This window comes from Sprattus sprattus (genome assembly GCF_963457725.1).
Source record: "Sprattus sprattus genome assembly, chromosome: 19".
Taxonomy (NCBI): Eukaryota; Metazoa; Chordata; class Actinopteri; order Clupeiformes; family Clupeidae; genus Sprattus; species Sprattus sprattus.
Genome location: NC_137917.1, coordinates 8,210,874 through 8,226,616, shown reverse-complemented (window position 1 = coordinate 8,226,616; position 15,743 = coordinate 8,210,874).

Here is a 15,743-nt window from a genome sequence, read left to right as displayed (position 1 = left end):
TACATGGGAGTGTGAGGGAGCAATATCATTCACAGACAAAACACGACACTGTTCTGTATCATGTCTTTTTAACCAGTCAAGTTCTTGTACAGTATACTTTTCAACATGGACATTACACTGAAAACCATCTCAATTATAAACAAAATGTTTACAAACAGCAACTTACTCTTTCTGGATATGATACGATTTCTACGATATACTTCATCGTACTCGTTGAACTGCCAATCAGACTGATCTCTCTGACCGTCGGGCTCTGCCGCAGATTCACCATGCTCAGACGGCTGAATAGCTGCCGACAGGGGTGCAGGACACACCACAAACACCAGGCCCGGTGTGTCACGGCTTAACCGCGCAGAGACGGCACATCTCCTGCTAGTGCTCCCAGGGTCTGCGACATCAAACCGCTAACCTTGGCATTCAAAATCCCCTTTTCTACACAGAGACCGCAGATGAGACAGGATGGACAGACCGCGGGGCTCCTGATGGATGGATGGATGGGCAGATGAAATGATAAATGGGACTACAGAGGGATGAGTGGAGAGACCGTGACGAGAGTTTGTAGCGCGCTGGATCAATAGCCTGCGTGTGTCACCTATTGTTGCCGATCTCTTAGGAGATGTCAGTCTCCGGGGCGTCCGTAGGGATGCCTGTTGTTTGATAGCGGGAGAAGAGGAGGCAGGGGGCCTGATCTTTGCCCCGAATGGCCAACGTGATTGGCAGGTTCAAGTCGATTCGAGTGTATTGATCTCCATACTGCCTTTTCTTTGGTCTTTTCACATCCAGTTGTTGAATGTCTCTGGGGAGCAATGTGCTTGTGTGTGTGTGTGCGTTTGTGTGTGTGCGTTTGTGTTTGTGTGTGTGTGTGTGTGTGTGTGCGAATGTGTGTATGTGCGTGTGTGTGTATGTGCGCGCGCATGTGTGTATGTGTGTGTGTGTATGCAGCGCTGAGGATGTATGTCAGCATATTATTTATTGAAGGACACGGAGGCCTCTGCTGAGAGGCTGTTTGATACAGATTGGTTGCTGCACACAGAAATCCGATTGCCACAGACACTCCGTTTGCTCAGAGATTTTTTTTATTTTTTTTTATTTTTTTATAAAGGGAGCAAACACCATCACTCTGCTCAGCATGAGACCTTTGATTGCTAATTAGAAATCTAATTGGATTTGCCCCAAAAAAGAAGGAAACAATGCCCTCTAATTTTCCCTGGAAGAGATATTCACCTTAAGGGGTTCTAATGAGGGCTATGTGAACGTGATAGGGGCCTTTGTGGCTGTGCAGTTAGGAGTTCTTTTTATAAACTTCAACTTTTAGAGGAGAATGGGGACAAAACAAGCATACACACATCCTTCGCAGGCACTGAGCAGAACGGTGGGTTTGGGAGCACTGTTTGCCAATCCAGAAACGGAGAAGACACTGTGTGACAAACACATGAATAAACTCTCAGGGAGAGCGAGAGATAGAGACAAAAGATATGAGCAGTTTCCAGGATTGTTGCGGGGCCACCACAGCAGACTGAGAATATAGTCTCAAAAAAATTGTCCAAGTTTCTGTGATACCACATTTACAGTACAATCATTGTAATTAATAAGGCTTCTCAGGAGTGAAAATTGCAACATAGAGGAGAACCATGTTTTATTGATAGCGGCAAATAGATAGACTCTACCACGCACAGGAAAAACAGGAATGTGAAACGCTACCCACAGAGTCTGAGACGAGAGTTAGGAGTGCGAGCCAAGTTGTGTTTCAGTGAGGCTGCGTACACACACACACACTGTAGCAGCTTGGTGCACTGATTAGCCCATCAGATGAGAACACGCAATCTCTAAGGTCAGACCAGCCCGCCTCCAACACCTGCCTGTTGTCTCCTGCTATCGCTAACACCTGCCTGTTGTCTCCTCCTCCTCCTTACACACACACATACACACACACACACACACATACACACACACACACACACACAGATACACTGTGGACATTGCTATGGTGAGCAAACACTGCACACACACACACGCCATCCAATTTGCTATTCGAGCGCACCCTGTAAACAGAGACATGAGCGCTAATCAATCTGTCTTCTATTTATTCAGACGCTGTGCTGTGCAGTGCTGCTAGCTATGGCCACGGCCAAACACAAATACACATTGAGTTCTGTAACCTGATCTCACACACACACACACACACACACACACACATTTTATCCACATGAGAGCAAGGATAAAAGAGACGGTTCAACTTAGACTGCAACTCTATGGCAACTTGGACTGAAGAGTGGTGTAACTCAGTCTAGTTCAGGCAGTTCACTCCGAGTCTATTTGATAGCTGAAGGCAGAGCTGTCCACAGTCCTCCCTGCATTGGTGATGCCTTGGCCCGCATCTGATCCGTCTCAGCAGGTCATGTTGGCCGGTTGTGTAACAGACCCAGCCTAGCACTCAGACTGTGTGTGGCCTTCATCACAGCGCCAGCTCTTCTCAACAAAACGGAAAATCCGTTCATACTTGCACAATCCTGACACAAAGACCTAGTTTTTCTCTCTTCTCTCACTCTGAAGAACATGGCAGGCAGCGTGTAAGTCTCAGCCTCCTCTGCCTGTCTGCATGCAAGCAGAAGTGGGCACCAGGCAGACACGCAGTGACTCATAACGCAGAGGAGTTGGTCTTTTGTCCTTCCTCTTGTTTGCCCACAGTGGCTTATAAAAACCCATTATGCAGGTAACCTGGGTTCACCAACTCTGTCTCTGGTGGTCTGCTAACCTCTGCTGCTGCCCTGGATAGACCACTTACGTATACACACACACACACACACACACGCACACACACTTGCCATCCTGTGCCACCACCTGCTATCCCAACCCTCCCCCCCCCCCCTCAATCTCCATTCTGCCCTGCCACAATGTAGTCATTGTCCCCTCCTAACACCCCCCCCCCTGTCAAACGGCCTGGTGCCTGTCTAGGGTTTAATGCCCTATTATCAGGGCCAGACTACTGATGGCTATGGGTTTATGGTTATGGCAGAGGTTTTGCTCTGGCTAAGTTGCAGTTCACTTTCACGCACTAAAATAACTTGAGTATGTTTCTGTATCTGTTTTTCTATAAAAACTGAAATGCATGGCCCATTAGTTAAGTGTTTGTTTGTTTGTTTTTTAATTGTTTTTACAGATATACTTAATAATTGGGACTCTTCAAATCCCCATTAGCAGACCACTTGAGACCCATCCTCCTCTCCATGCATAACACTACGCCTTTGGTCCTTCTGTACTGTGAGCTTCACTAGCGGTCGGTGGTCAGGTCTGTACTGTGAGCTTCACTAGCGGCCGGTGGTCAGGTCTGTACTGTGAGCCACACTAGCGGCCGGTGGTCAGGTCTGTACTGTGAGCCACACCAGCGGCCGGTGGTCAGGTCTGTACTGTGAGCTTCACTAGCGGCCGGTGGCTTGTTTACTGAAGGCTCTGCAGTGCAGTCATGCTCATTAAATGGTGGGGGGGGGAAGAAACATTTTCAGTTCTCTTAGAAAACATCATAACATTGTTACGCTTTAGGGAAATTGGTCCCAAGCCTGTCTGGGAGTAGTCTGCATTTTAAGCAAAAATCTATGTTGAAGTGTAGGCAAAGCAAGTCTAATGGTTTGTTTTTTTCTGAAAAGGTTTTTCTCGTAATCTAGTGTGTATTGTGTGCTAAATGTGGTTGACTTCATCATAAATCAGATAAGACAGCGCAGACGGACCCTGTGACTTGTGTTTGAGTTGGAGCGGGGCGGCAGAGGGAGTGGGGACAGTCGTCTGCGGAGGAGAGACGGATTGTGTTTATTGTTGATGTAGAGTCTCTCTCCGTCTGTGGCCTACTTTCACCTGCTCTGCCATTCTTCTCAGCCCCGATGAGACAATGCAGTTTGTTGTGCTGTTTTTCCTCTTCAGATGCTGGTGATTAATCAGTGGAACATGTTAGTGTCTGTGTGTGTGTATGGGGGAAGGTGTGTGTGTGTGTGTGTGTGTGTGTGTGTGTGTGTGTGTGGATGCTGATGGTTAGAACAGCTCTTGGCACCAGATGGGAATGAAAATGCTCACAAAAACAAACACTCACGCACACACCAACACACACACGCACACACACACACAGGCCTTTACTAAAAGGGCAAAATGAGCAGTGTGGTTCTACAGTTTCTACATATATTAACATTCCACACGGTCAGTCTGGAATGCTTTCCAGTTCTCTCCCTGCATCCAAAGGAACTGGGGATCACAAAGTTGTTCGTTTCTGGAAAGAGGGGAACATCCTAAGTTAACAGTTCTCCCCCATTGCAGCCGTCTCTGTCCCCAAGCCGGTATAGATATGAGCCAGATCAGTAAGTCTCTGTCCTCGAGCCGGTATAGATATGAGCCAGATCAGTTAGTCTCTGTCTTCGAGCCGGTATAAATATGAGCCAGATCAGTTAGTCTCTATTGCCATCTAAATAAACAGACGGGGGCATGGCCATACTCTCTCACACTCTGATGTTGGTGATCATGTGGAGGCTTTCATCTTTAATAATGTGCAGGAATCCTTCTATGTCCTCTTTTGGAGCGTGCAAAAATGTGTGAATCCTCTTTGTCTGATCTATTGATCTTGAGTTACTGTGCCTACGTGTGTGTGTGTGTGTGTGTGTTTGTGTGTGTGTGTGTGTGTGTGTGTGTGTGTGTGTGTGTGTGTGTGTGTGTGTGTGTGTTTGTGTTTTTCTCTTTGGACGCGAGCCATCTTCAAAGGCCTGGCCAATCTAACGCCTTGAGGCTGGCTGCAGTGCTGCTTTCATCCTGGCCAACTGTCTGGTCCTCTAGCCGATGCCCGTTGTCTCTGCAGACAGGACGGCCGTTGTGCTGCCTGTCGGCGATCCAGTCTGTCTGCGCGGCTGCAGCGTCTCCCCCCACAGCCTCTGAAGAGACATGAGCATTTGATGTTCTCAAGGGCTTTTTTCCGCTGCAAGGAACATAAAATGATAATTAACTTTAAAATGATAAGTGGTAACTCATGGTCCCTGCCAAATAAAGGAATAACTAAATAAAGAGTTCTAAGGATGTGGGAGAGACATTCTCTGAATCCACAGTAATCAGAAATCAAAGGCCTTCTTTGTACCACTCATGTATATATATTAAAGAACTGTACACACGGGTGATAAAAGCAGAAGAGCTTTAAAAAACTGACCTATCTCAGGAAATAGTATTGAGTGATTAGTGCATGTCTGAACATTTGGTCAAAAGAAATACAACTCTGTGCTTGTTTTCCCCCCCGAGTCTGTGTGTTCAAAACTTGAGGTTGTCAGGGCAAAGTGAACAGGAACACGTAATAAAATCACAATCAATTTAATGCGAATAAACCAGTTTCCCCCAACCTTGGTGACATTATATGCTACCCTATGTGAATCGGGGAGTTAATCCACCCTCTAGCGAATTCATTTCTTGTTTGACTTTAAAAGATTTAATTCAAAATTCAAGCATTTTCTATCAAGATTCCGTATTCGAATGGTCAAAATTCGCAGTAAAAAGTTGGATGGAAACCTGGCTATTGTCTGGAGATATTCCTCCTATGAAAGATGAAGAATCTTAAACATAATGAGACAATCTTTTCAGGCATGTTTGTGGGGAAGATGGATAAGGCCTCTGTACGGCTGCTCGCCTGACTCCCACACGCCTGACAGTGAAGAAGAGCTCCAGCACTCAGCAGTCCCCTGTTCATCTGTCAATGCTTGGGGCCGTAAACTAGGCCAGACACAGTCGATACATGGAGAAACAGCTATGTTTGTGTATTTTTGAGTAGGTGTGTGTGTGTGTTTGTGTGTGTATGTGTGTGTGTGTGTGGGGACGGTGTTTAGGTGTGCAGTATGCATTGCAAAGCTGTGGCTAATTGCACAGATTAAAGTTAATTAATTGGTTTGAGCATTCTCTATATCTTAATGAGTTGCAGATTAAGGGGGCCAACCTGTGAGCCTGCTGGCACTCTGGTATCCACAGTCCTCATTGCTGGGGAATTAATAAACACACACACACACACACACACACACACACACACACCTGGAGATGAGAACAGACTCCTAATTAATTCCATCAGGTAGGCCATACGATGCCATCCCAACCTGGATGACCCAAGATGACCTCTGTGGCCAACTAGCACCTGACACACACACACACACACAAACACACACACACACAGCACTGGACAACATGACACTGAATACCATGGGATAAAACAAGAACGTCAAAAACAGCCCAGGCTCTCACTTAAGACAGGCAATCGCATGCCTAATTATCTTGAGTAGAACCGATCGTTAAACAATCACAGGCATTAAAAGCAGGCCCAGTACTAATGAGGCACATGTTTGTTAATTGAAATGAGATAATAGCCCATCGGTGTGTCTAATTGACGGGGAGTGTGTGTGTGTGTATGTGTTTGCGTTTGCGTTTGCGAGTGTTTGTGTTTGGTCGGTCTAATTGGATTGTTTGTGTTGCCTGCCAGCTTCAGCACGGTCAGAGCTGCTTCCTGTCTGTCTCTCTCAGAGGCTCGTCAGCCCTCACCATCGCGCACCGTGGAAGTGACACGGCCTATAAAGCCGTAAGAACACACATCAAAAGGGTTGGTATCAGATCTCTCTTCTCCTCGAACCACACAACCATGGTGAGGGGAGCAGTGATGGGGAATCTGGGTGATAATCAAACCCGTCATCCTTCACTGTGTTCTAGCCTTCATCGTTGCTCACGCTAAGTGTTACATGCACGTGAGCTACTTTCTCTTTACATATCTGTGAATCACTCAAAGCTCAAAGTCTCGAGTGGTAATTCACAATAGCAGATGAAATCTCATTTCTTGAAGTCGGTTGGTCCTGATAAGTAAGTTTGAAAAACATGATGACACTCATTTATGCAATTTTTCTGGCAGATGCGGTGAATCACTCTACGTTATATCAATAAACTGTGAATATAGACAAATTCCAATATTTCTGAAAAATGTTATGTGTTTAATAAATAAAGTGTGTTACAAGGAGGCTGACAGACAGACCTTGGCTGCCAGCTGATTGTGACAACAACAGCTTTGTGTGTCAGCATTAAAGATTATGGATTTTCTCCAGAGTGTCGGAAGAACAGTCAGAGACGGAGAATAAAACTGTGCCTGAAAGGGTGCGTAGTGTTTAGTGTGTTCCTGGGGAGGCTGTCAAAGACGCTAGGCCTCCTGCTGAAAGGATGGGAGTGAATGCAAAGGATTTAACTAAAGGTTCAGTTTTCTATGGAGTTGCATGTAATCTAAAGTCTCCATTTTCTTCGAGATCAAGAACATCTTCCACGGAAGGAATGAGTAATGTTGTTCTAGCCAGGCTCTGTGCTAATCCCGCTGTTGTTCGTCTTGCTCCGGGGCTGTGTGTTTCACCAGAATCCTTTGTGCTTGAGAAAAAGACCACGAGAATGATGCAAGCCAGGGCTTACAGCAGACATGTGTGCACTGACGCGTAAACCTAAAATCTGCCGCTCGTGGCCAGGAGCAAGCACTTATCTGTGGTCACGACAATCGCTGTGTTGATTTCTGGTCCGCCGCGAAAGCTGTTGAAACAGAAATTGGTCCAATCGGGCCAAACAGAGGCCGCTGACCTTTCTTGTCTTTTTCTGAGGTCCTGGCGAGCGCCACGAGGATGGAATATCCACTCAAATTATTCCACCTTGACATTTCAGCCGTGCTGGCTGCTCCAGCACGCCGGCTGGGGCCACGAGAGGTAAAATGTCACCTCTTTATTTACTCGGGGAATACTCCAATTAAATTAGACGCAGAGGACACTGTGGCCCTCAACGTTCGCCCCATTTCCTGGCCGACGGAGTGTCACTCTTTCTTCACATTTGTGACATTTTCACTAACGCTGACGTTCGATCTCTTAGAGAGGCTTTTTTTCTACTCAATTTGGGATTAGCGCCTATTTCTCCCCTCTTGCTTTCCCTCGTGACCCCCAGAGATGAGGGCCGCCTCTATGGCGGCTCACAGACGGTCTGCCAGTAATGATGGACCACTCCAAGCCTCCCGATTGGTGGTGGTTGGGAGACAGGTTCCAGGGTGTTACTAGGGATGATTACTAGGAGGGCCGAGGATAGCTGTGAAAAGGTTGTGTCTGGTGAAAGAAGTTTCATCAAGTTTAGTCATAGTAGGAGCAACAGTGTGAAGTTTTGAGGAAAGACTAGAGTGTGTGTGTGTGTGTGTGTGTGTATGAATGTGTGGGTCTGTTACCTCCAGAATTTTTAGAAAAACGAATATGATGCAACATCTCAAAGTAAACCAGAAAGTTCAGTTTTTGTGTGTGTGTGTGTGTGTGTGTGTGTGTGTGTGTGTGTGTGTGTTTCTGTGCGTGCGTGTGTGTCTGTCGGGGGGATTCCTGTAATTAGCAGTGATTTCTGTTCCACGTTGAGCACACACTCTGTCTATGCCTGTCTCTTCCCGTGGGTGTCCCATCTGCATCGTAGTAGATTATTCCCCCCCCCCCTCTCACAGGCAGTGACCTCCCGTGTCCCACAGTACCACAGCGGGGATAAAACACACCTCACATGACTCCTATCTGTGTCGCATGGCAGCACTTGCCTTTGGTGATCTGTGGAGCTTCAGCATACGGTGTGAGAAGCTCACAAAACAACAGTGTAAATGCTGATGCAATAACTGCCAACGGAGCTAAACATGCCATCATGCCAACTGATATTTTTGTCAGCATGAACTTGCCAGGCAAACACACACACACACACACACACACACACACACACACACACACACACACACACACACACACACACACACACACTTGCTCAGGTCAGTGCAACCAAAGTTAATATAATTTTATATCAACAGTTCAAGGCAACGTCAAAGCTCTTACATTTGCTATGTGCTGTTGACATTTGTGTTTGTGTGTGTGTGTGTGTGTGTGTGTGTGTGTGTGTGTGTGTGTGTGTGTGTGTGTGTGTTTGTGTGTGTGTGTGTGATTGTCTAATGGTGTTATCTGGGTCATTCTGCAGAGGAGTGAACCAGGTCACCTCAGACTCTCCATTCTGATCACTTCTCACTGATGCTGAAGGAAAGGAGGGTCAGCCAGAGTCCAAAACACACACACACACACACATACATGCACGTTCACATTCACCACAAATTTCAAATAGACACACACGCACATAGAACCATCCACAGCCCACCCTCACACACACACACACATACATACACACACACACACATACAAACAGATCTGTCTTCCTCTGTGGTGCATGTTGACTCTGTCTGTCCAGTACAGGGAGTAGAGGATGAGGGTAAAGAGAAGAGGGTAAGAGAGGAGAGAGGAATACGTGAGAGGGATAAGAGAGGAGAGGGAGGGTTGAGAGCGAGGGATGAGAGCAACTCCAGCAGAGAGAGGGAGGAGAGGAGGAGGAGAGAGGAGAGGGCCAGAATGATCCCCAGCAGGGCACAACCTCACTGACATTAATCACCAGCCTGCCAGCTAGAGAGAGTTTTAATTAGCATAGCCCTCAATGGAGAGGGAGAAAGAGAGAGAGGGAGGGAGGGAGGGGAGATAGAGAGAGAAGTAGGGTGTGATAGAGAGAGGGAGAGACAGACAGAGAGAGGATGACAGAGAAAGAATGAAAAAAAGGAAAAGACATGGGGAGAGAGATATAGAGTGGAGGGGGCTGGTGGGAAAATGGAGAATAACTAAGAATACAAATATAAAAAAGAGAGAGAGAGAGAGAGAGGAAGCAAGGGCCTGAGCAATCAGCATAATTGTGAAATAGTCTTTAACAAGGCAGAGCCTGATCCTCATCAGACCAGGAGAGGTGATATCAGTGCCTTTCATTACAGCTGATGAGAGCTCTGTTTCCTCTGGAGCTGCCGCTAGTCTGCCGTGTCTCTGTGTGGTCATCTGTGTCTCTGTGTCTCTGTGTGGTCATCTGTGTCTCTGTGTCTCTGTGTGGTCATCTGTGTCTCTGTGTCTCTGTGTCTCTGTGTGATCATCTGTGTCTCTGAGTCTCTGTGTCTCTGTGTCTCTGTGTGATCATCTGTGTCTCTGTGTCTCTGTGTCTCTGTGTGGTCATCTGTGTCTCTGTGTCTCTGTGTGGTCATCTGTGTCTCTGTGTGATCTCTGTGTCTCTGTGTGGTCATCTGTGTCTCTGTGTCTCTGTGTGGTCATCTGTGTCTCTGAGTCTCTGTGTGGTCATCTGTGTCTCTGTGTCTCTGTGTGGTCATCTGTGTCTCTGTGTGGTCATCTGTGTCTCTGTGTCTCTGTGTCTCTGTGTCTCTGTGTGGTCATCTGTGTCTCTGTGTGGTCATCTGTGTCTCTGTGTGGTCATCTGTGTCTCTGTGTCTCTGTGTGGTCATCTGTGTCTCTGAGTCTCTGTGTGGTCATCTGTGTCTCTGTGTCTCTGTGTCTCTGAGTCTCTGTGTGGTCATCTGTGTCTCTGTGTCTCTGTGTCTCTGTGTGGTCATCTGTGTCTCTGTGTGGTCATCTGTGTCTCTGTGTGGTCATCTGTGTCTCTGTGTCTCTGTGTGGTCATCTGTGTCTCTGTGTGGTCATCTGTGTCTCTGTGTGGTCATCTGTGTCTCTGTGTGGTCATCTGTGTCTCTGTGTCTCTGTGTCTCTGTGTGGTCATCTGTGTCTCTGAGTCTCTGTGTGGTCATCTGTGTCTCTGTGTCTCTGTGTCTCTGTGTCTCTGTGTGGTCATCTGTGTCTCTGTGTCTCTGTGTCTCTGTGTGGTCATCTGTGTCTCTGTGTGGTCATCTGTGTCTCTGTGTCTCTGTGTCTCTGTGTGGTCATCTGTGTCTCTGTGTCTCTGTGTCTCTGTGTGGTCATCTGTGTCTCTGTGTGGTCATCTGTGTCTCTGTGTGGTCATCTGTGTCTCTGTGTCTCTGTGTGGTCATCTGTGTCTCTGTGTGGTCATCTGTGTCTCTGTGTGGTCATCTGTGTCTCTGTGTCTCTGTGTGGTCATCTGTGTCTCTGTGTCTCTGTGTCTCTGTGTGGTCATCTGTGTCTCTGTGTCTCTGTTTCTCTGTGTGGTCATCTGTGTCTCTGTGTGGTCATCTGTGTCTCTGTGTGGTCATCTGTGTCTCTGTGTCTCTGTGTGGTCATCTGTGTCTCTGTGTCTCTGTGTGGTCATCTGTGTCTCCGAGTCTCTGCCGTGTCTCTGTGTCTCTGTGTGGTCATATGTGTCTCTGTGTCGCTCTGTGGTCATATGTGTCTCTTTGTCTCTGTGTCTGTGTGTGGTCATCTGTGCAGGACACACAAAGCCAGGCAGGGACAGCAGGGACAGCAGTGTGAGAGAAGAGGAACTCACAGAGAGCTCACATTAGAGCAGCTATCTCTCTCCCTCTCTCTTGCGCTCTCTCTATCTTTCTCCCTCTCCCTCTCTCCTGCACTAGCTTTCTCTTGCTCTCTCTCTCTTTTCCTTTCTCCCCCCTCTGTCACACATACTAAAGTACCTGTGTGTGTGTGTGTCTCTCTCTCTGTATGTGTGTGTGTGTGTGTGTGTGTGTGTGTGTGTGTGTGTGTGTGTCTACACATTAATTTCCTCTCACTTTCACTGCTGCATTGACCATGTGTCTTTCTCTGTCACAAACAGGTCTTGTAGAGATTTCAACTTTTCTGTGTGTGTGTGTGTGTGTGTGTGTGTGTGTGTGTGTGTGTGTGTGTGTGTGTGTCTGTCCCCTAATTTCCTCATTATCACTCTGCTATATTGTGTGTGTCGTGTGAGTGTGTGTCTATTCCCCACTGACACATTAAGCCAGGGCTACACACTCCAGGCTGATAAACCTCCCCTCACACCAGAACCATTTGCATCTTTTGAAATAGCTCAATTATTTCGCCCTCATTTTCATAATTGCATCCTGTAGTTATTGCATGAGTTTGTATGATAATCACTCACTGCCTCTCTCCTGGTCTTTGTGTGTGAGAGAGAGAGAGAGAGAGAGAGAGAGAGAGAGAGGCAGAGAATCGGTGGTGACAAAGATGCCCTCTGCCATTCTGTTGAGCTTTAGCATAGTAAAATCACTGATTCTTAGCCCTAGCATGTAGCGTAAAGCTCTTTCAGACATACATGTATGGAACATGTTGCTTTACTCTTTACTTTTTCCAGTCCACTCACTTACAATTCACAATGTGCCAGTTAATTTCAATTCACATCGAACTTGGTGAATTGATATGCAAACGACTTCACAGGTGCGCAAATATGGTTCTGATCTGGTCCAATTTGGTTCCAGAGTCAGGTAGTTCTTTGGGGAACTGTGTCCAAATGTACAGTGAGTTTAACAGTCAGATGGATCAGCCAATGCCACAGGCACATGAGGTTTGGCATGAGGTGATCTCAGGTAAATAAATGAATCAATTGTTTGGAAATAGTTTGTGGAGCAGAATGATTACGCTGCTGCTCTTCGGTCATTGGTCAGTATCAGTTCCCCACCATGGTAACGACACCAGACCGGACCGGTGACTGCTGAGGAGACTGTGAAATGGAAGTATCTCAGAGATTTAGGTCCTCAGTCAGTTCCCCCCTGTTGTTAAGGCTTGTTGTTCTGAGTGTAGAATGAATTGATTTGAATGTGAAAGGAGCTCCACTGTGCCAAGTCCACTCTGGTGACAGTAATGACCCCTCTGCTGAGCAGGAACACGTCACCTCTGTGAGGGCACATACCTGGGGATGACCTCACCTCAGTGGCCTCAGCAGCGGTGACTGTCCTCTTCGACACAGCATTGATGTCATGATGCAGAAAGACCCATGACGAGCTGTGAGCTCTTCCGTTCTCTCTCTCTCTCTCTCTCTGTCTCTCTGTCTCTCTCTGTCTCTCTCTCTCTGTGTGTCTCTCTCTCTTTCTCTCTCTCTCTCCCTTTCTCTCTCTCTTCCCCCCAAGATACACTTCTCAGACTTTGTGTGTTTTGCCAGAGTAATAACATTCATGGCCCAATGTGAGTTAGTGTGTGTGTGTGTGTGTGTGTGTGTGTGTGTGTGTGTGTGTGTGTGAGTGTGAGTGTGCTTAAACCTTCTTAGAGCAGAAACATTGCCTTATTTATGATTCTCCCTGTAGCATTACTTATAAATGAAAGTGTCAGAAGAGTCTAAAGTGGGCTTCGACTGTATTCAATTAAAGAGCAGTTCTGGAGAGGTGAGGCTGTGCTGGACTTGGAGGGGGGGGGGGGGGGGGGGGTGGGACGCGGAACCTTTGTTATGGAGTGCAATGGTTGGAAATTGGGGGGCCGGTGAAAAGATTTAATTTCAGGCCTTGTTGCTCATACCAGTGACACAGATTGGGAAGAATGGCTGCATGATTTCTTTTGCATTCTAAAGGAAAAGACCCATTAAGAACGATTTTAGTCCATTTCAGCCTCAAACTCTATCTCGTCGACTCTCTCTCTTTCATGCCCCTTGCTCTCTCTTTCTCGCTTTCTTTCTCTCTCTCTCTCTCTCTCTTTCATGCCCCTTACTCTCTCTTTCTCGCTCTCTTTCTCTCTCTCTCTCTCTCTCTCTCTCTCTCTCTCTTTCATGCCCCTTGCTCTCTCTCTCTCTCTCTCTCTCTCTCGCTCCCACTCACTCTCTCTGGGAACCTCAAGCAGAAATGTATGTATGTGTGTGTGTGTGTGTGTGTGTGTGTGTGAATGTGTGTGAATATGTGTGTGCGCGCGCTCATTGAAACAAACCAAAATTAACCCGAAACTCTTCACTCTAATGGAAGCTGAAGTGAGATCATATTTTTTTCTCCCTTTCCATTGGAGCTTCCCACTCTCTGATTCTCTTTGACAGGATGCAAACACAACCAGCTTCACTCAAGTCTTCTCCATCTCCCACACACACACACACACACACACACACACACACACACACACACACACACACACACACACTTCCCCTCTGGGACCCCAGCACAGTGTGCCAAGGTAACACCTTGAAAAACTCATTGCATACATTACTATGCACGCATACATTAACAGACAGACCGACGCCTCTAACCTGACATATTTATACCCGCAGAGTGCATGGAAAGTAATGATGGAAGAAATCAAAATGGAAAAGAATAAACGAACATAAACATGTTTGTGTGCTTGTTTGGCATTGTGTTGCCACAGCTTGCTCTAGAAGTTTCTAGGCCCGTCTGCCATGCAGGAACTCTGGGTGATGGCGTTTGGTTAGCAGGGTGTGAGCGCGTCACAGTTCCAGAGAAGGTCCTTAACACGGCTGTGTCAGTCATAGTCTTTGCAGTTTCCTGTTGGGAGGGTTTAAAACGTCTCGTGCTAAAGAGACCTCCATGATCTGCCCTCTAAAGATGATACTCTGTCCTTCTGTTTGATGATAGTGATGATGATACCCTTTTTTGTTTCATACTCTAAGTGTTATTTATGCATTTGTAGATGTACAGAATGATACAAAATTGTGTCAAGGACAGTGACAGTGATATTCCGTGCTCCATGCCTGTTGGAGCTCTCTTGTTGATACCACTGTGAGTGGACTCCCTTCCTTCGGCTGCAGTGGTGGTGAGAAGGCTGTGGAAATGGGCATGTTTTATTGATTTCTGTATACTTAGTTTAATTGATTTGCTCTGGGCTATTTGAGTTGTGGGGAGGCCCTGTCATTCAAGTTTGGTCCACTCAGACCGGTTAGGAGATTCTGCTAGTCGATGAATCCAGGCAGTTTGTGCAAATCTGACCCTGGAGAAAAAGGGCAAAAAATTGTTACCATTCCATTAAACCATAAATCCCAACTTCAAGTGGAAATATTTGTTGTGTGTGACAGAACAGCCTGGCTTCAAAACACGGCCCCCAAATCTGGGCGTGTGTGATAGGATGCACGACAGAGCAGAAGAGAGGAGAAGAGAGGAGGAGAGCGAGAGGAGGGGAGAGAGGCTCCCCCTCAGCTCAAGTCTAATTGCACTCAGCATGGGGTAAACAGCTATTACCACTTGACAAGCCTGGAACTCGTCGTTTGGGGAAGAAAGCTGAGACGGCCTGTCATTCCTTAGTGACTTAAGCCCATAGCAATGTATGGTCCCCACTTCCCAGACAATCCCTCTATGTACTGCTCTCTTCACTTCTCTTTTCCTCCCTCATATTTGTATTTATCTGCTTTCCTGTCCCATTTTTTTCTCCTCCAAATCCACTCCTTGAGAAATTTAATTTTTCTGCTTTAAATCATTTTTTTTTTGTCTTTTGAATAATTTAGGGGAGGGATGGAGGCCTGCGTTGCTTATTTTTAGTTCTGTTTTTCTCTTGGTGTTGTTGAAACAGAATGCCTAATGACTGCCCACGGGCCCCCGCATTAATCCCATTTATGCACTAGACCTCTGGATCTACTGCTGCTCCCGTGGCAGAGTCTCTGTGTGTGTGTGTGTGTGTGTGTGTGTGTGTGTGTGTGTGTGTTGCAGCCTCAGTCACAGAGAGAGTGTGTTATTACTGCTACAGACAGTTCCATCCTCTGTCAGTACACTGGCTTTGTGAACGGGTGCCAAATTAATTTGGGTGCAGTTGTGCATAAATGTTAATCATTTCCTCTTGAGGGCCACCCAGATCATGCTGGTACTATCCTGACAACAGCACTAACAGCAGATCAATGAAGGTGAATACATGGAGGTGCCACACAAACTGTGGTGTCACAGTGGTCAATATAAATGATCGGTCTCACCATACTAGACTATTAAATTGGAACTCTGATTCATAAATAAATGAATAACTAAAACCAAATGTACCATGTCAATAGCAAGAAACGGTTTGGCAGCACCCACTCTTGTGCAA